At 50.4% G+C, this 21,326-nt stretch overlaps 1 protein-coding gene across 2 annotated transcripts in view; it reads right to left on the bottom strand.

The window, feature by feature from the left end:
* Positions 1 to 21,326, bottom strand: part of ATF6 (activating transcription factor 6) — a 740,128-nt gene that overhangs the window by 175,107 nt on the left and 543,695 nt on the right. The gene's annotated exons all lie outside the window — the stretch shown is intronic.

Here is a 21,326-nt window from a genome sequence, read left to right on the forward strand (position 1 = left end):
ATACTTGCAACTAGAATAGTTTCACTAAGACATCATTTCAAGCCTGGAAAGAACTGTTATTCCACATGATAGGAGTAGATAACATCACATTACAGTAATTCTCCTGGCGATACAAGACCCAACTATTTGGGGAAAATAAGACCTCTATCTTGATCAAACTAAGCCTCCTTGAAAATGGGACTCGTCACTTATATTAGTAATTCTTCGATAATGCTTTAATTTTCTTTGGCTTACTGTTTCTTTATCTCCACTCCTTTCTAATCTATTCTTCTTTCGCTTTCCCTTACATCTACCTTTAGTATCATTTATTAATAAGTTGTCCTGCTTGAGTCCTTTACTACTAATATTGTAATGCATAACCAAATGCAACAAAAGTGGCAGTATATTTAGTTTTTTTTAGGTTTCTCAATATACGTTCAATTTTCTTAAAACCAATAAGTCATTCTAAAATAAAAAACAAAGAGGTGTCACAGGAAGAAACCACTTATCCCCGCATAGCGTGAATCTACTGCTACAAGCTCCAATCAAACACGAGGTCACCAACTTGTCAAATTTTATTCAGGAAACAAAACCACCAATTTATTCTTTTTTTTGTTGGTGTCGTCCATGGTGAGATGTTCACATTGGAATCATTGCTGATGGTGGCTCTTTCGACAAGGATGGGTGTGATTTTGACAAAGGTTTCATTGCTGATGACTGTGTGAATGCAGTGGATGGATTTGTCAATGGGTGTGTCGATCGGTTTGCTGATAACAGTAGATTTCAGTAGTTAACTGCCCCTTGAATGGACATGGACTGGAGATGGGTACCTATGCTGTAAAAGGTGTCACCATGAGATCCATCTGACATGGATAATAAACTCATGAAAGAAGACCCTTTGTGAGGGGGCAAACCTCCCTCAGTACAACATTTAGGTGGTTCTTGCCTTCTTGAGAGGCACTATTCGAAGACTCTTCTTCTGAGGTCAGTAGCTGCCTCCTTTTGGAGCCATCAAAGTAGCCAATACTCTTGGTCATTGAGTTTTGGCTGAAAATGTTTGGCAAATTGTATACTCCTTTGTGTTCTGCTGTGGTTACAGGCAGTAAATTCATTCAGTGTGTGGATCGTTCACAAACAACCTGTTCTTACAACAGGAGTTGCAAGTTCTGAAGAGACTCCGCCATTGTCCTTGAAAATTGATTGACCATGTCAGAGGAGTCAAAAAGGCAGCAGAGATGTTCTAAGATCCTATATTTCCAATGCAGTTCACTCCGTAGAAGTATCTTATGAAGAAACACATTCTCTGAGCAGAGCTCGTAGTCTCCCTTCCACAAAACATTTGGTAGAAATCTGAAATATAAAAGCCTCTGGGAGTTGTGGAGTTTAGTGAATGGTCACCTCATTAGCTGAAGTTTTGGCCTGTTCTAATGAGGTGATTGGGCTTCTAAAGGGCCTGTTTTTTACACAGTTCCTGAAGGAAATGTCTTTGCTCTGTTATGGACATCTTACTGTGACCTCCAGCTCAATGACTGGGAAGGACTCAAGTATGTGTATCTATGACGGGTCTATTGTTCGGGAAGAGAGGTTTAACTATACCTTGGCCTGATCTGTAGATGGATTTCACAGGACCTGTAACCAGGACCACCAGAGGGAACCAATATATTCTCATTACAACATGCTTGTTCAAAGTGGGTTGAATTGTTCTGACCTCAAAAATTATAAGGTAGAGACTGCAGACCTTTTAATGATTAATCACATCTTTAAGGGTTTGGTTTGCCCCAGAAGATGAAAGCATACAAAGGAAGTCAGTCAAATCCCTTTATTCGATGCTTAAGTGATTAAGATCATAAAAGTGCAAAGTACACAATATAAAATATACATTAAAAGATACAGCTTTCATAATGCAAATGGTAACAGTAATTTGATAAAAACATTGAATTTGAGAGTAGGATTAAAACGCGCAATTAATAATACAAAGGAAGTCAATATTACCAGTGAAGCAATTACCTGACTGACAAACTACTAGGTCTGAGAAGGAATCCTCAAAGTGTATGGACCTGATAGTAGTGCAGGGGTGGATTGATACACTCAATCTATGGTGAAGTTCTTGAAAAGGTTTAGCCAATATAGAGGTGCTGATTGAGGCATACAGATTCCTTTAGCACTACAGAGTACTCCAGAATTTGCTACTCAGATGTCACCTTTTGAGTTGCTGACTGGGAGAAAGCTGCATTGCCACAGCACCAAGCTGATACAAGTGCTGATTAATACTTTCACAACCCGAGAGTAAATTTGCTGAAACATTTACAAGTTTTTCCTATGCCCAAAGAAACCGTTAACAATCTGCCAATTTACTATGACCTTCAAGCTACAGAAAGAGAGTATTGTAAAGATGACAAAGATCTAAACAACTTTAGGTACGTCCCGCTACAGTCGGAGAGGAAATATTCTAAAAAATGTATTTCTGGCAAAATCTTCCTATTGATATATAAGGGGTCTAATTAAAAAGGATGATAATATAGAAGAGCGATGCCTTCAAATCAATGAAATTAAAGGATCTCACCGCCAAATTGAGGGCTCCAACAACTAGGGCTCAGATGCAGAATATAGCTACTAGCTATCAACTTAGTAATTCGATTACCGAACTTTACAGTTAAGTCAAGTACGCAAGGTGTGAAGATGTTGAAGGAAATCTTTAAAATGTTAGTAATCCGTAAAAGAAAATCTGTAACAAAGACAAAAATGTTAAAAATATATACTTAATATCCACTCTACAAAAATGTGGTTAACGGAGACCTGACCATTCTTACTTGCATTACAAGGGCCAAGGAGGGGGAGACCCAATACAGCTCAGTAAAACAACCGACAGAGGTGCAGCTGGATCGAGATGAAATACCAAGGTGACGTCTGTCCATCAAGGCCAAAGATCTACAAGACTATAAAATCTAATAATGAGCTGCTTTACGGCTATTTCTAAATTCACAGAACCCTCCAGTTCTATTGGTAAGACAATGCAACCAATTTTCATTTGTTAGTCACAATCCATTGCGGCATAATGAATAGCTTTGGAGAAAGCATGTGATGCAGACCTTTGATAAAATACATCGCAATAGGTGATGTTAAGTGAAAAGATTGAGCAGGTATGGTCTGTCTTGATTTTCCCCAGAAGCAGAGGAAGAAAAAGGTAGCAGTGGAAAGAACTACATGACACCCATGTTCCATTGCAGCCAAAATGTGTCTCCCAGAGACTTTGCCAGTAATGCTTTTGTCTTTTTGTACTTGTGGTAGAACAGCTGGTGGCGCAGTCCACAAGTGACACTTTAACTTATAGACTCTAGGTACCCCTAGTATTATACTTGCGAGTAAGCCAAGTTATGCCAACTAGGGATAAGTCAATAAAAACAAACCTTTTTAAGGGTCAGAGCACATGCAGAGTCCTGAGTAGCAGAGCTCAGGGCATTTCAGATTCATCTCATCAGTGCCTAGTAGTCAAAACGGGGGCAAAAAGAGAGGGTGGGGGCGTGGCCAAGATGGCGGGGTGAGCGGACGCTTCCTCCCGTAGCTCCTCCGGCCCGGCCAAGTTTGAGCCCTTTTCTTACGCTTTTCTCCCCCTGCTGAGGCTCAGCGTGGGAGAGGAGAGTGGCGGAGCATCAGGGGTGCATATTGGTGCTGTTTTGGTTCGGATCGCCTCGGGGGAACCCCCCCAAAAGTTCGATCGAGTTCAAGGGACGACGGCAAGCCCGAGGGGCGGAGCGCATTGGAGTGCTGTCCGGACACCTCGGTTGGGCCTGGTGCTGAAAGTTGCGATTTGGAGGGGATCTGACCCGCCGCTCGACGGAGATTGAAGGAGCCTTGCGGGAGAGGACCCGACGGTGCGGAGGGCTTGGGACGGGCGCCCCGGCACTCAGACTTGTGACGGCGACACCTCGCACTGCGGGGGCCCCTAACCCCTAGCCGAGGTACAGCGGACTCCCTGACGGGGTTGGACCATCTGGGCCCCTGTGCGTGACGGACTGGGGCCGGTGGCGGAACTTAATTGACTGTGGGGTGCTTCAGGGGCCCCGGTGGTGTCGTCGGGCCTGGTCATTTTGGCCTGCTCCGCCCTGCCGCCATTTTGTCCCCGAAGGAGCAGTGGTGGCAGCCTTCGCCGGAGTCCTGGCTGCTGGATGCAAGTGCCCCCGCTGCTGCTGGGCTGACTCTCGGAGGGATGTGCTGATGAGACCCCCCCACTGCGGCCCCTTTGGCTGTCTCGCACGGGCTCCCGCGGCTGACGGTGACCGGACTGGGCCGCCATTTTGTCACCTGTGACGCAGCGACTTCGCTCGTGGGGGATACCCACGTCCAGTGCTTGCCGGCGGCTGAGCGCCCCTGGGGTGCCTGGATCTGTGCTCGACTGCGGAGCTAGCGATGTCTGGAAGAGGCGGCCCGAAGAAAGGGGACCGCACCCTGCCGGACATGCTTGGCAGGGCCCAGCAATTGCGGGACAGGACGCAGCCCTCGCCGGGGTCCTCCCGGGCTCCGGCGGATGTGACTGGGGGGGAGCCACCCGTCACGAGGGCCTTTATGGAGGAACTGTTTAGCTCCCTCAGGGAGGACTTCCAGACACTGAAGCGGGAGGTGGCCAGCGAGGTCCGAGAAGTGCGCAGGGAGGTGGAGGGCCTTGGCGAACGTGTTGAAGCGGTGGAGACGGAGGGCCAACATCGAGCGGAGGAGATAGTCCACCTACAGCAGGACGTTCTCCGCCTCCGGGAGCAGTGTGTGGAGCTCCAGGCCCACTCTGAGGACCTTGAGAACAGATCTCGGAGGAACAACATCCGAGTGCGTGGTGTGCCGACTGCGGATGAGGGGTCCGATCTGAGGGGCTACCTGCAGGCCCTGTTCCGGGAGATCCTGGGGGAAGCTGCGGACTTTCCCATCAGCATTGATAGGGCGCATAGGGTCGGCCGGCAGCGCCAGTCATCGGCACCTCCACCGGACATTCTGGCCTTCCTGCCCGACTTTCCACTGAAGGAACGCATCATGGCTGAGGCCCGCAGGAAACAGCCCCTGACTTTCCGGGATCGGCCGGTGGCGCTTTACCAGGACCTCTCCGCCATCACGCTGCAGAAACGCAGGTCCTTTAGGATTGCCACTGACTTTTTGCGCGAACACGAGACGCCGTACTCTTGGGGTCACCCCTTCCGCCTGATTTTTCGGTGGAATGGGGTGTTACACCAGCTACGCTCCTAGCAAGACATTTATGGTGTCCTGGGGCTCACGGCGGCGGAGGAAGAAGGAGCTACGCCGTCGTGGAGGTCCTCGGAGAGACGGAACCGGCGGAGGTCAACGAGGCGGCGCTCAGCGGCCAGCGTGGGGCGCCCGGACTCCCCTACCATCAGGGCGGACATGGCCGACGCTCTGAGGGCGGCGGCCGGGGACTCGACCGGCTCCTCTGGCGTGGCCTTGACGGCCTAACACACACTCCGGGGGGAGATGTCTTTAGCTTCTTTACATGCTTGGTGCGGGGCGGGGGGGTTGGGGGGGAGCGGATGGAGGTGAGTGGCTGAACGTCCACTTCGTTCCTTTCTACGGACTTGCCCGTCTTGGGGCTTGACTGAGACAATGGGGTGTTTGAGTTTGTGGGTGGTTAGTTGCCAGGGTTGTGTTTGGGGTGGGGGAGGGGGTTGTTTTGGGGTTGGGACGGCCCCGTCCGATGTTGTCTATGCCCGCTTTGTTTTGGCTTGTCCTGCGCGGCGGCCCCGCGCGCCCCACCCGCTGATTCCCTGCCCATTGCATGGCGCTCCCGATCCCCGCGAGGAATGCCGGGCCTAAAGGTAGTGACCCTTAATGTTCAGGGTCTGAATAACCCGGTGAAGCGCAGAGCGATCCTATCGTTGCTGGAGGGGACGCAGGCGGACATTTGCCTTTTGCAGGAGACACACTTATTGCCCCGAGATTGCCATAGGATGCGTTCTGCTAAGTTCCCTACCCAGTTCTTTTCCTCGGCAGCGAACAAGACGGCGGGGGTAGCCATTCTCCTAGCGAGCTCCTTTCGGGGGGAGGTTTTGCATAAGTGTGCTGAACAGAAGGGGAGGCTCCTTGCGTATCGCATGCGCCTGGGAGGCACAGCATTTACGGTCGGCTCCGTTTATAGCCCAAATGATCACCAAGAGCGCTTCCTAGACTCCGCGCTGGTGGATGTCACTGCTTCCCCCGACCGCCACATTATCTTGGGGGGGGACCTTAACATTGTCTTCGATTCTGTGATGGACAGATCGGCGCAGCGCTTCCCGCAGACGGGGGAACTGTCCCAGGCTGGGAGGGCCCGGATTGCGGAAATGGACTTGCACGACCTCTGGCGCTCCATGCACCCCACGGATTGGGACTACTCTTATTTCTCGCACGCACACCGAACCTACTCACGGCTGGACTACCTCCTGGTGAGTGGACCGATGCGTGCCGCTGCCACGGCGGCGGACATCGGGGTCCTGACCCTGTCTGACCACTCCCCAGTCACCGGCGTTTTCCAGTGGCCGGCGGCCTCCCCCTCTCGGGGGGTGTGGCGCCTCCGGGATACCCTTCTACACAAGAAGTCGGTGGTGCAACGCATCGGGGAGGTCATACAGGACTATCTCACCCACAATAGCAACACTGACACCTCGCAGGCGACACAGTGGGCGGCATTGAAGGCAGTCCTCCGGGGGGAATTTATCTCTATCTCTGCAGCTGAAAATAAGGAGCGGCAACTGAAGAGGGATGAGCTGACAGCTCAGGTCCGGGAGCTTGAGCAGGTCCACCGCCGCACGGGGGCGCCGAGGGTGTGGAGGCAGTTGAAGGCAGCGAGGAAGCTCCTGTCGGCTCTGGATCTTGACAGGGCGGAGTATGCCGCCCTACGCTTGAAACATGCCTACTACACTGGGGGGGACAGATGCGGCAAGCTCCTAGCACACCGGCTCCGGGTCGCGCAACAGCGTAGCGTTGTGAAAGAATTGGTGGGCACGGACGGGGGGGTTGTCTCCGGGGACGCGGAGGTAGCGGAATCTTTCCGCGGCTTCTACGAGGCGCTGTATGCTGGGGAGCCCTCCTCGCCACGGGATGCCGACGGCTATTTGGAGTCGGTGACCCTCCCGGTAATGGATCCGGCTCAGGCGGACCACCTGGAGCGGGACATTCATGTTGAGGAAGTGATTTCAGCTATCGCGCGGCTGAAACATGGCAAGGCCCCGGGCCCGGACGGGTACACGTCGCTATTTTACAAGACTTTTTGCACGGTCGTGGCCCCTGTCCTTACTCGGCTATTTAACTCTTTCTCCGAACCGGGAGCCATCCCTCCGGATCTCCTGAGGGCGACGGTCGCGGTAATCCCGAAACCTGGGAAGGACCGGGCCCTCTGCGGCTCGTACCGACCCATCTCGCTTTTAAATGTCGACCTCAAGTTGTACACGGGGATTCTCGCGTCCAGGCTGAGTCCACACCTCCCCGGTCTGGTGGAGGCAGACCAGGCTGGTTTTGTGCCCGGCAGACAGACGGTTGACAACACCAAGCGGGTGACGCATGTTCTGGAGAAGGCCTCAAGGATCTCGGGGGAGCGGATGTTGCTGTCCGTCGATGCGGAGAAGGCCTTCGACAGAGTCCACTGGCCGTATCTTGAGCTGGTCCTCAAGAAATTGGGGATCGGCGATAAGTTCCGCACCATGGTATTTAACTGCTATAAGCATCCTTCAGCGTCGGTGCGGGTCAACGGGTGTAGCTCCGGTGGCTTCGCCATCGAGCGCGGCACGCGGCAGGGCTGCCCTCTTTCGCCGCTCTTGTTTGCCCTCTACATGGAGCCGTTTGCTCAGAGGATTCGTAATAATCCGGATGCTGTCGGGGTCCGGATGGGCCAGTACGTCCACACCGTCAGTCTCTACGCGGATGATGTCCTGTTGACCTTGGACGACCCTAGGAGGTCGCTGCCTGCTTGCCTCCGGGAACTGGACGCCTTTGCGGGGGTGGCCGGCTTCAAAATGAATATGAGCAAGTCGATGGCGTTAGACGTGTCCCTGGCTGCGGATACCAGGAGGGATCTTCAGCGGCTCTTCCCCATGCAGTGGTCCTCGTCCACGGTGCCGTACCTGGGGATCCTGCTGGCGCCTACATTGCCGGAGATGGTTACGGCCAATTATGCCTCCCTCAGCAGGAAGATCAAGGATGAGCTTGGCCGCTGGAACAAAGGCCTGCTGTCCTGGCTGGGGCGAATCGCGGCGGTCAAGATGACGGTGTTGCCCCAGATACTATATCTTTTCCGGGCCCTCCCGCTCCAACCCCCGGTGGGCTGGATACGACAAATGCAGGCTGACATCTCCCGCTTTGTCTGGCAGGGTCGCAGGCCACGCATGAAGAGGGTCCTCTCCACGCTTGCTCCGGAGGCGGGGGGCCTCGGCATTCCAGACCTCCGTAAGTACTTTCAGGCGGCACAGCTACGCTATCTGGTGGAGTGGAGCAGGTGGGAGTCCGACAAACATTGGCTCTTCCAAGACCAGGCAGTGGCGGGCCGCACCTTACAAGAAGTTCCATTCCTGCGCCGCGCGCATCGCCCCCCTAATCTTTACGCTTCCTTTGTTACGCGGGTCCCCCTGCGTGTGTGGGACGCGGTCTGTGAGGCCCGGGGCCTTACCACCTTCCCTTCGCCGCTCACGCCCATTGTGGGCAACCCGGACTTCTCCCCAGGGATGGAGCCGGGGGTTTTCTCCCACTGGGTGCAGGCGGGCTGCAGGGCACTCTTCCAGATCTATGGCCCGGAAGGAGTGGTTCCTTTTCAGCAACTCCGCCAGGAGTTCGGCCTGACGGAGCTGGACAGATTGCGCTACATGCAGGTTCGGCATTGGGCCCTCCAGCCCCAGGTGCGTGCCACCGCCGCCCGCCCAATTACACCGTATGAGAGGTGGTTGGCTACTCGGACCTCCGACGCTAAGCTAATTACCGATCTGTACAAATACCTACAACCCCCGCCGTTTCACTATTACAACCCGGGGAGGGAGCGCTGGCACAGGGAATTGGGTAGGACACTCAGCCACAAGGAATGGGACAAAATTGCGTATCGGGCGCGGCACTCTGCATATCACACGGGCCTTACGGAGACCTTTACTAAGGTGTCCACATACTGGTACTACACCCCGGAGAGACTGTATGAAATGCATAAACACACTGACAGGGGGTGCTGGCGGAGCTGCGGGCAGGAAGGTACCCTTTCACACATTCTCTGGGATTGCCCAGTGCTGACCGCCTACTGGAAGGAAGTTTTGGACGAGGTGGATAAGCACTTTGGGATAGAGCTGCCGCGACTCCCGGCGTATGTCCTGTTGGGCCTCCCCAATGACCTAATGTACCCACTGAAGTCCCGCAGGGGTAGGCAGATCGCAATTGCGCTGGGGTCTGCGGTTCAGAACATTCTAATCCACTGGCGCACAGCCACCGTCCCCTCCATCACCGGTTGGTTGCATAGGCTTTGGCATGTGCTGGGGATGGAGAAGCTGTCGCTTACGGTTGCGGGGGAGATAGACCAATTTGAAGAGCTGTGGCAACCCTTTCTAGCGCTGCTGTCCACTGAATTCCGGGAGCTCACCTGCCCGAGGTATCTTAGGCTTCTCAGGCTGACGCCGCCGGTGACCCCGGCGGACTAGTTTACATGTGAGACGGGGACCTCCCGGGGAGGGGGGGGGGGGTGCGGGGCTTCCTGGTGAGGATTACTCTGGTGCGGGACCATAGGACGGGGGGGGGGGGGGGGGGTGGTTCTTTCGTTACTGGGAGGATGGGGGATGGGGGGGGGGGGATTGTGTTCTGTTGAGTTGCTGATGGCTTTCATTGCTTAGATTTGGGGTGTCGGATACGCGGGCGGGGATTCCATAGCCTGCATTTCTAGCCTTCATTTACTGTGTTTTTCCCCCTGACTTACTGCGCTACCTATTGCCAACCCTCTGGAGTTGCACCCTTTTTCTTTGACTGTATTCCATGTATCCTGACCTCCTATCCCCCTCCCCCATGGTTTGTTTTTGTCTCAATAAAAACGTTTTAAACATAAAAAAAAAAAAAAAAAAAAAGAGGGTGAACTTGCAAAAGCCTGGCCCCTCACACATACAATTTTCCTATCTGTAAAGAACAAGTTATTTACCTTCTGTAACGATATATCTGTAAGAAACATTAGTTAGTCATAGATTCCTTATCTTAGAATTACCCCCAGGCATCAGACTGGATCCGGAAAGCTTTTTCGTCAACAGTAACTGAGCGTCGGAAGGTGGCATCGGTCAGGTCCGCATTCGTCTTTGCCGTCGTGGTCGCTGGGATGACGTCGCTGCAGCTACTTAAGTTGTCCTCGCGCGCTGACGTCCGTTCTGTACACGACTTTCCGTGCCAGAAACGCAGAGCCATGCAAGATGCTGACCACTGGTGCACAAAACTAGGGCCCTGAAAGGATATCCTTAACCCTAGAAGTCAGTATGCAGAACGGGGAGGATGGGTGGGGTGGTAAGGAATCTATAACTAATGTTTCTTACAGATATATCGTTACCGAAGGTAAGTAACTTGTTCATCTGAAAGAAACAAGTTAGTTATAAATTCCTTACCTTAGAATAGATACCCCAGCAATACCAACCCCGGTGGTGGGTCTGCAAACCAAGATCACACCAGAAAGTCCTGAAGAACAGAACTGCCAAAGAAGCCGTCTTTCCGGACTTGGCTGTCCAGACAGTAGTGTGCAGCGATGCCCACGTAGCTGCCTGACAGATGTCATTCAGAGGAACTCCTCTTCCCAAGGCAGTAGTGGCTGCCGTCGCCCTGGTGGAATGGGCGCGTAGCCCGACCGGAGGCTCCTTTTTAGCCAGAGAGTAACATTCCTTAATACACAACACGACCCATCGAGAAATGATCCGCTTGTGTACGGCCCGACCTTTCTTTGCGCCCATGTAGCCAACAAAGAGTTGGTCATCCACCTGGAACTGTTTTGTGCGATCCAGATAGAAGGAGAGGGCATGTTTTGGGTCCAGCCGGTGGAGCCTCTCTTCCTATGAAGGATGCGGAAAGAAGGTGGGCAAAGTAATAGTCAGCTCGATATGGAAGGCAGTGACCACCTTAGGAAGAAAGGATGGACGGGTCCCGAGAACCACCTTGTCCGGATGAACAGACAGGAAAGGAGGGTTGGAGGAAAGGGCCTGGAGCTCACTCACCCTTCTAGCAGAGGTGATCACTACCAGGAAAGCAGTCTTAAGAGTCAAGAGACGTAAGGGGCAGTTGTGAAGCGGCTCAAAGGGAGCGCACATTAAATAGGTTGGAACAAGATTCACGTCCCACTGAGGCATAACGAAGGGGATTGGAGGAAAGAGAGGTTTTCTTTTAAGAACTGGGGACTTGAAAAGAGAGGGCTGATCTGACAGCCGAAGGAAGGCAGAGATGGCCGAAAGGTAGCCCTTGATAGTGCCCAGAGCAGAGCCCTGCTGGGCTAAAGAAAGAAGGAATAAGAAAACCTCAGAAAGAGGGGCAGAAAGGGGATCCACACCCTTTGCTGTGCACCATGCCACAAATTTGTTCCTCCGCAGGCGTATACCATCTTAGTGGAGGGACGCCTGGCTGCCAAGATTACATCACAGACTTCAGGAGGCAGATCGAAAGAAGTCAAATGCCGCCGCTCAATCTCCACGCAACAGAAGATCCTCCCGAAGGGGCAGTCTGATCGGAGGATCGGTGGGCATGTGGAGCAGCTCAGGATACCAGACTCTTTGTGCCCAATCCGGAACCACAAGAATGACTTGGGCCCGGTCGCGCCTGATCTTCTTCAGCACTCTGGGCAGAAGTGGTATAGGCGGAAAGGCTTATAACAGACCCTAACTCCACTCGGGACAAAAAGCGTCTCCGAGCGAGTGCGGCCTTGAAATTCCAACGCGCAGAATTGCTGACATTGCACATTCTCTTCGGTGGCGAATAGATCTAACCAAGGCTCTCCCCACCGTTAATTAAGACCTTGCACCACCTCAGAGTGAAGACGCCATTTGTGATCCATCATACACCTGAAGCAGAGCTCATCCGCCCTGATGTTCAGAGAACCTGCCGGGTGTTAAACCACTAGGGATATGCCCTGATGTTCCAGCCATGTCCAGAGACGAAGGGCCTCCTACCAAGGGTCCATGACTCCACCCCGCCTTGTTTGTTGCAGTACCACATGGCGGTGGTGTTGTCCGTAAAACACCTGCACTAACTTTCCCGGACAAAGGGAAGGAATTCTTTCAGTGCAAGAAGAATTGCCCGGAGCTACAGAAGGTTGATATGGAGCCCAGACTCCGCCGGAGACGAGAAGCCTCTGATCTCCGCCTCTCCCTTTTGGCCACCCCATCCTAGAAGGGATGCATCGGTCACCACCGAGTGTTCTGGTTGGTGGAAGGGAGAGTGATCTGCCATTGACCCAATCCTGGTTAGTGAGCCACCAATGCAGTTGTTGTGCAGTGCCCTTCGAGATCTGGACACAATCCGACAGATTCACCTGATGCTGTGCCCACTGGGACTTCAGGTCCCACTGCAGAGCCTGCATATGCCATCTGGCATGATCGACCAGCAGGAGGCCATGAGGCCCAGCAGCCTCAGGGACATCCTGACCAAAACCCAGGATAGAGGCTGAAAGATCGGAATCCTAGTCCAAATATCCCGGACTCGCTGTTCGGGAGGATAGACCCGAAACCGCGTCGTGTCCAGAACCACTTCAATGAAAAGGAGCTTCTGAGAGGGAATCAGGAGCGACTTTGGCACATTGATGGAGAACCCCAGCGAATGCAAGAGGTGGGCCGTAGTCTGGAGGTGGGAGACTACTGCCTGGGGCGAGCCCGCCTTCAACAGCCAGTCGTCAAGATAGAGGAAGACTAAAACCCCTGATCTGCGCAGAGGAGCTGCGACCACCCCCATCACTTTCGTGAACACCCAAGGGGCACCCGTAAGGCCAAAAGAGAGCACAGTAAATTGGAAATGCTCGTGGCCCACCGTAAACTGCAGGTAACGTCGGTGGGCCGGCAGAACGGGAATATGAAAATATGCGTCCTGCAAGTCCAACGCTACCATCCAGTCTTCCGGGTCGAGGGCAGACAAGACCAGAGCAAGCGTCAACATCTTGAAGTTCTCCTTCCGGAGGAAGTGATTGACGTCCCTAAGGTCCAAGATAAGACGCAGGCCCTTGTCCTTCTTGGGGACCAGAAAGTAGTGGGAGTAACAACCACAACCTACTTGTGGGACAGGAATGCGCTAGATGGCCCCCTTGGCCAAGAGAGCTGTAACTTCCTGCTGGAGAAGTGCCAGATGATCCTCCGACATGTGGTGGTATCTCGGTGGCATGGGAGTAGCCCCTTTGGACTATTTGCAAAACCTACCTGTCCGATGGGGATGGTGCGCCAGTGGGGGAGGTGATGGTGAATTCTGCCGCCCACTGGCGTTTGATGGGCCCGAAAGGACGGACTTGGAGGGTTTGGAGGCTGTTGCAGATGTGGGGTTGGTGGACTAGCCCGCCCCAGGAACTGTGACAGTGGCTTCAACGTCCCCGGCCGCGCGAAGGTTGGGTAACTTGCTGCGGCCCTGGGCGGGCCGTTCAAGAGTGCCGAAACATCCTGTTGGAGAAGGGCCAGAAGATACCCCGACATGCGATGGTACTGAGGTGGCATAGATTGAGGGGTAGTCTCGAGGGGAGGGAGTAGCCCCTTAGGACTATTTTAAAAACATGCCTGTCCGACGTGACGGTGCGCCAGTGGGAGAGGTGATGGCGAATCCTGCCGCCCACAGGTGATTTGTGGCCCTGAAAGGTTGGACTAGGAGGGTTTGGAGGCTGCTGCAGAGGGGGCTGTGGTGGACTGGCCTGCCCACTGAGCTCAGAACCATGGCGGTCATTCCCACGTCCCCAGCCTCACAGGGGCTGAACAGCTTGCACTGGCCTGTGGCTCTGGACGGGACGTGGTGGGGCACCCCTTCCGTGGCCACGAAATGGGCAAAAAGCAGACTGCGCAGGGTGGGCAGAGAGGCCCAAGGACTTGGCCGTAGCCTGTGAGTCCAAGAAACGCTCTAGAGCGGTCTGCTTTGTTGCCAAAAAGGCGACGGCCATCAAAGGGCATATCCAACAAAGTGTTCTGGACATCCCCGGAAAAGCCAGTGGACCTCATCCAGGCGTACGTAAGCGCTACTGATGTTGAAATGGTCCTGCCCAGAGAGTCTGCAGTGTCCAGCTCACAACGTACTGTAAACTTTGCTGCATCCCTCCCTTCGGCAACAGCCTAGGAGAGCACTACTGGGGCCTCGTCCGGACACTAAGGCAGCACATGCCCCACCGTATCCCACACCGAGTGGGAATAACGGCCCAAGAGACATGCCGTGTTTACGGACCGCAGTCCTAAGCTGACGGAAAAGAACCTTTTCTTGCCAAGGTGATCCAGCTTCTTAGATTCCCTTTTCGGTGGAGCAGTAGGGAAGACGTTCTTTGAAGTGGAGGCTTTGACTACCAAGCTCTCCAGGGTGGGGTGTTGGGAGAGTAAAGTGAGGTCACCCGGAGCTGGGCGATTGCTTCAGGCAATCATCCTGTCCACGGGAGACCCCGTGTTGGGTCTGGACTACGTGCCCAAAAGGATGTCGGTGAGGGCCTCATTCAACTGCAGCAGGGGCTACGAAGAGCTCGCAGCCGGTTGAAGCACCTGTGTCAGGAGTTTAGTCCTGACCGCCACCGTAGGAAGCTCGAGGTTGAGAGCCTCGGCCGCCCTACGCAACACAACTGCGTATGATGCTCCCTCCTCCGTAGCCACGGTAGGAGGAGACAACATGTCAAGGGAGGTGTCCAAACGACTGGCATCCCCCAGGTCATCTCTCCAGTCCTGTTCACTGTCCAACTGATCAGCTAGAGGTTCACCTGACCCCTCCTCGTCGTCCTCCTAATCGTCTCCAAAAGGGATACCAGGAGTGAACAAGGGCACAAAAAACCCCTCTCAGTGCCAGATCCGGCGACCGACTATGTCGGTCTGTGTCCGGATGGAGGCCGGGGTCGACACCGGCCGGGGTGCCGACCGGCCTCATATGCGGAAGTAGTGCCTGTGGAAGCTGTGGCGGTGTAGGTGTTATGAGGTCAAGCGGCGCCGATACGGATCCAGGCCTGGATCCAAGGGGGGCCTGCGGCGCTGGGGCCGGAGCTGCCGGCAGCGAAGACCTAGGCACCCCCAACCGAGTCCGCGGGGCCCGAAGGCACGCAGATGGGGTCGGTCTGCTCAAAGATGGCATGCATCGCCTCATAGAACGTACAAAGGTGGGCGTGAGACGCTCCGGGTCCCAGAAAGGGAGGGAAACCCGGAGTCGACTCTTCGGGCTCCGCGCGCGGAGCCGCGGGAGGGGCACCACCCGCAGGCCTCGTCGGATCAGCCGACCGACGAGGGGAAGTCGAAGAGCAACGATGCTTCTGTGACTTCTTCTTATGCTTCGACTTACCCGATTCGAGTGCCAAGACTTCGAAGATTTCGAACCGGAAAGGTGGTGGCTCCGCGACAGGTCCCTTGACCTCCCTCTGGACCAGGACCTCGAACAGCGCGGAGCCGACTGCCGAACTTGGGTTCGTGGTCGCGCTCCAGGAAGAAAAGACACACGCGGTGCGGATGCGTCACCGACATCATGCTATGATGGGAACCGCAGGCCTTGAAACCAGGACTCCCTGATGCACCTTCAGAGTCGAAGACTCAAAAAAGAAGTCAACAAAAGTGGAGAAAAAGTTAGTGAATAAACGACTGAGGTACTGCTCTTACCGTATCTGCGCTGGCTGGCGCGGAAAAAGAAAGAACTGAGGTCAGCGCGCGAGGGCGGTATCTAAGTAGCTGCCGCAACATCATCCCGGCGACCACGACGCTGACTACTGACGCGGAGCCGACAGACGCCACCTTCAGACGTGCAGAGGTACTGCTGACGAAAAAGCTTTCCAGATCCAATCTGACACCTGGGGGCAATTCTAAGGTAAGGAATATATAACTAACTAATGTTTCTTACAGATATATTGTTACTGAAGGTAAGTAACTTGTTCTTTACAGATATGAAAATTGTATGTGTGAGGGGCCAGGCTTTTGTAAGTTCACCCTCTCTTTTTGCCCCCATTTTGACTACTGGGCACTGATGTGATGAATCTGAAATGCCCTGAACCCTGCTAATCAGGATTCTGTACATGTGCTCTGACCCTTAAAAAGGTTCATGTTTTTATTTGCTTATCCCTAGTTGGCCTAACTTGGCTTACTCGTAAGTATAATACTAGGGGTACCTAGAGCCTAGAAGTTAAAGTGTCACTCGTGGACTGCGCCACCAGCTGTGCTACCACAAGTACAAAAAAGCTAAAGCAGTACTGGCAAAGTCTCTGGGACACACATTTTGGCTGCAATGGGACATGGGCGTCATGTACTCCTTTCCACTGCCAACTTTTATTTCCTCTGGTTCTTGGGAAAATAAAGACAGACTGTACCTGGCCAATCTTTTCACTTAACATCACCTATTGTGATGCATTTTATCAAAGGTCTGCATCACATAATTTCTCTGAAGCTATTCATTATGCTGCAATGGATTGTCACTAGCAAATGAAAATTGTTTGCATTGTCTTACCAATAGAACTGGATGGTTCACAGTCTAACAAAGGTAAAGGCAAAAATAAACCTTGGTGCTTCCTGTGTAAGGAGAAAACCCATTGGACAAGAGATGCCAATTGTTCAAGGGCAAAGGATCCTCCAACCACCACCACTGCCCCTAAAGGCAACTGTTCCCACTAGTTCAGCTCAGTAGTGGTACAGGGAACAATGGTATAGTAGGGTTAACCCTGGGTTCTGGCCTAGTCAGAACTGCAGCTTAGGCTGTTTTAGTCTGTGATGGAGGCATGGATTTTGCCTCCCTATTTGTAAGTCCCAGTAATCTGGGCAAATACAGACAACAGCCTTTAATAAATGGTAAGGAGGCCATGGCATATAGGGACACAGGAGAAAGTGTCACAATGGTGACAAAAGTTCTTGTGGACTCTAACCAGATCATACTTGGTGAGATGTACCAAGTGACCAATGCTAGCAATGTCAGGACAAACCATTCCTTGGCAGTTGTTCATTTCAGACTGGGGACGGGTAACTGGCCCTAAGAAGGTTGTGGTTAGCTCAGACCTCCCTGTGAATGCTTGTTGGGCAATGATTTGGTAACTTCAGCCTGGGCTGAAGTGGAACTCTGGACACATGCAGCAATGTTGGGCATCACTGTGCTGTGACTAGCAATATCAAGAGTCACTGGGACTCATCCTCTGTGCACTGTTGCTAATGGTATGGTTACCAAAATCTAAATGCAAAAAATCTAAACAACAAATATTTTCAATAAATGGAAAGTACATTTATCCAACATCAAATTGAAAGATTTTACAACATAATCACATGTTGAAATATAATATATTCAATGAATAACACAGTTCAAGGAATTCAAATCATTCCAAAGAGGTATAACAGATTTGATAAAGGTTGTTGACATCAGTCCAAAAGCTTTCGTGGTGCCCAATGCATTTCAGGCCACAATTGGCCCTTCTTCAGGGGATTGAACTCTGGGAATACGAACAAAGTATACATGAATGTAAACAAATGTAGTGTAATACATACAGGAAGCAAAAGCATCAGCATCATCACAAACACGGTAACAACCATGAATAATTTGGCCAATATAGTCGGTAAATGTCTATACTTCATGGTAAGCTTCAAGAAAAAGAGAAAAGAAAGACCCTCCACCTTCGTGAATAAATACGGGTGAAATACTCACTTTGAAACGCTTTAAAACCCTCTTGTCTAAAAAAAGGAGACAAACAATAATAAAAACCCTCAGAGTGCTGACCACAAACTGCCGCACTGAAATTAGTCCACGTGAATGTATGAGAAATCGTACCTTGATAATCCCGTCAAACTGACTGAATCGCCCGAAGGCCAATCAAAAAGAACCTGTGGGAGTGAGACAAACGTCAAAAAGCCCCAAACTAAACCGTAATCATAAAATGTAACTTATGCAAAACAGAACAGTTACCTGCTCTAACAACCGGCAGTCCACCATATACACGCCGAAAACGCTGAAGTCTCAGGTTGTGTCAGATGTACACAGCGCAATGATCAAACGCTGAATTTAAACACACACTGGAAGCGGGAATTCACGGTCGGCGGGGAAAATATCAACGACGGACTTAAATAACGCCAGCAATTGCGGCCGCCATATTAGAACGGTCCAATGAATGATGAGTGAACAGACTAAAATACTACCAGTGCGTGAATCGAAAGGAAAATGCAGACCACACAATGCTAAACGCACCAACACTTACTCACAGGAAAATCATTACAACAGTGCGCCACTAGCTTCAAAACACTATTAATACATACAAAAAACATTGGCCTGGTAAACAATATACCCAAAGGTGCCAACATCTGATGGAAAGTAAAGAGCAGTGATCGAAAATAAAGGACAGTGCAAAAGACAAAGTACCATGATACACATTGAATTAAATGCAGACCTAACAATATGTGCATGTAAAGAGATCATGCATGAACACTTGGTACAGTACCAGAAGATGTTATAAATAACATGAATAATCTATTTTATCATTCATTCCTTTGTCTACTAAAGTATCAAGGCGCCTAATCCAAAACGTTTCTCTTTGTAAAAGGGATCTTGTGAGATCCATATCAGGGTGATGTATAACTCTTTCTAAAACGGCAAATTTTAATTGGGCTATGCGGTGCCTTTCAACTGACCAGTGTGTAGCTAAACTACTGTTCTTATTTTGAGTTCTGATTGTACTTTTGTGCTCAGATATGCGGGTTTAAATTTTACGCTCAGTTTTACCAACATATAGCTTCCCACATGAGCATTTGATGTAATAAATCAATTTACTAGAATTGCAATCTGAGTTATAAAATAACTAGATGATTTCTCCTCTACATGGATGATGCAAGATATTGCCCAGTATAACATTATTGCAGTGTACACAGTTAGAACACTTGTTCATGCCTTTGAAATTAGTCATGGAAGATTTGATCGGGGTGCTGATAATCTCTTTCAAATTTTTAGATCTGGTGAAAGCGAACAAAGGTGGCTCTTTAAAAATGCAGTTAAAATCAAATTAATTCTGGAGCATTTCCCACCTGTTGGTGGTGATTTTCTTCTTCTTCGACGAACTTGTAGAACATTTCTAAACAGATACTTGTCTTGATGTTTTCTTTTTGGGTTGAAATTGTAGCAAATTGCTCCGTGCATATTTAGAAGTACGTGCTATAGCCTGCTCAATCACTTTGTTGGGATATCCCCTGTCTAGATACATTTGTTGTTGGTAATCAAAATGCTTTTCCAAGCTCTTTGGTTCCAAGCATATCCTTTTAATCCGTAGAAACTGGGAAAAAGGTAAATTGTGTTTAAGGTTTCTAGGGTGAAAACTCCCAAAGTGAAGGGCCCTGTTAACATCTGTTGTCTTTCTATACACTTCCGTTTGAATTATACCATCATTGATAACAATGGAGACATTTAAAAATGAAATGGTTTTATCGCTGATCATGTGGGTGAATTGAATATGATCATCCTATTTGTTGAGTTGATCAATTTTGTGTTCCAAGTGCTTCTGTGTATTAATCCAAAGTATGAAAATATCATCAATGAACCTGCAATAAAGCAGGAGATTCTCAGTCCATTCACTGTCACTGTAAATGTAATCCGCCTCGAATTTTGCCATGAAAGTACTGGCATATGCAGGAGCCCCTGCAAAGCCCATAGAAGTGCCGCCTTGTAGAAAAAAAACGGTAATTCCAGTAAAAATAGCTATGGTACAAACAAAAATGTAAAATTTCCAAAATGAAGATTTTATCGGCTCTGATCGAAGATTGGCGCAGCAAAGCCAATTCCACAGCTTCCATGCCAGCAGCGTGCGGAATGGAAGTATATAAAGACTTGACGTCGACTGTACAAAGTAAAACCTCCTTATTATAGACAACTGAGTCCAATTTCAACAGAAAATCCTTAGTGTCTTTTATATAAGAGGTCCATTCTTGGACAAAAGGTTGCAAGAAATGGTCAATGTAATGCCCTAAAGGCTCGAAAATGGTACCACATCCGGTCACAATTGGCCGCATAGGAGGATTGCGAAGATCTTTGTGAATTTTCGGAAGCATGTAAAGTAAAGGCCTCCTGGGATAATCTACTGTCAAAAATTGTTTAGTAGAGGCTGAAATCCAACCCATCTCTTGAGCATGGTCTAGAATACTCTTGAGTGTGGTTTTTAGCTCATTCGTAGGGTCTGTATCTAAAGGTAAATGTCTGTAAATCTGCAACATGCTCTTGAACGAAACGTGTGTAGAAAGTTCTGTCCACTACGGGTTCTTTTTGATTGGCCTTCGGGCGATTCAGTCAGTTTGGCGGGATTATCCAGGTACGATTTCTCGTACATTCACGTGGACTAATTTCAGTGAGGCAGTTTGTGGTCAGCACTCTGGTTGAGGGTTTTTATAATTTTTTGTCTCCTTTTTTTAGACCAGAGGGTTTTAAAGCGTTTCAAAGTGAGTATTTCACCCGCATTGATTCACGAAGGTGGAGGGTCTTTCTTCTCTCTTTTTCTTTAAGTTTACCATGAAGTATAGACATTTACCGACTATTTTGGACAAATTATTCATGGTTGTTACCGTGTTTATGATGATGCTTTTGCTTCCTGTATGTATTACACTACATTTGTTTACATTCATGTATACTTTGTTCGTATTCCCAGAGTTCAAGCCCCTGAAGAAGGGCCAATTGTGGCCTGAAATGCATTGGGCACCACAAAAGCTTTTGGACTGATGTCAACAACCTTTATCAAATCTGTTATACCTCTTTGGAATGATTTGAATTCCTTGAACTGTGTTATTCATTGAATATATTATATTTCAACATGTGATTATGTTGTAAAATCTTTCAATTTGATGTTGGATAAATGTACTTTCCATTTATTGAAAAATGTTGTTGTTTAGATTTTTTGCATTTAGATTTTGGTAACCATACCATTAGCAACAGTGCACAGAGGATGATTCCTAGTGACTCTTGATATTGTTAGTTCATGAACAGGCACAAGTCAGACAGTACGTGCCATCCACTGTAGCACGCTTTGTCCTTAAAAATTTGAATAAGCAGATCTAGCGTGAAGCTTATAGTTGAAACCCAGTGTGTGCCTCTCCAATTCTTTGATTTGAGGTGACTAGGTCACAGGCCAAACTGTCTTCCACTGAACAGGCTCTGGATCCTGGAAGAATGGAACAGGTGCCTTCCAAGAGAACGAGCAGTAGGGACAAGGCAGGGTGTCCCCCCCCCCCCCCCCCCAGACTCAGAGT

Source organism: Triturus cristatus, chromosome 4_1, assembly GCF_964204655.1.
Source record: "Triturus cristatus chromosome 4_1, aTriCri1.1, whole genome shotgun sequence".
NCBI lineage: Eukaryota > Metazoa > Chordata > Amphibia > Caudata > Salamandridae > Triturus > Triturus cristatus.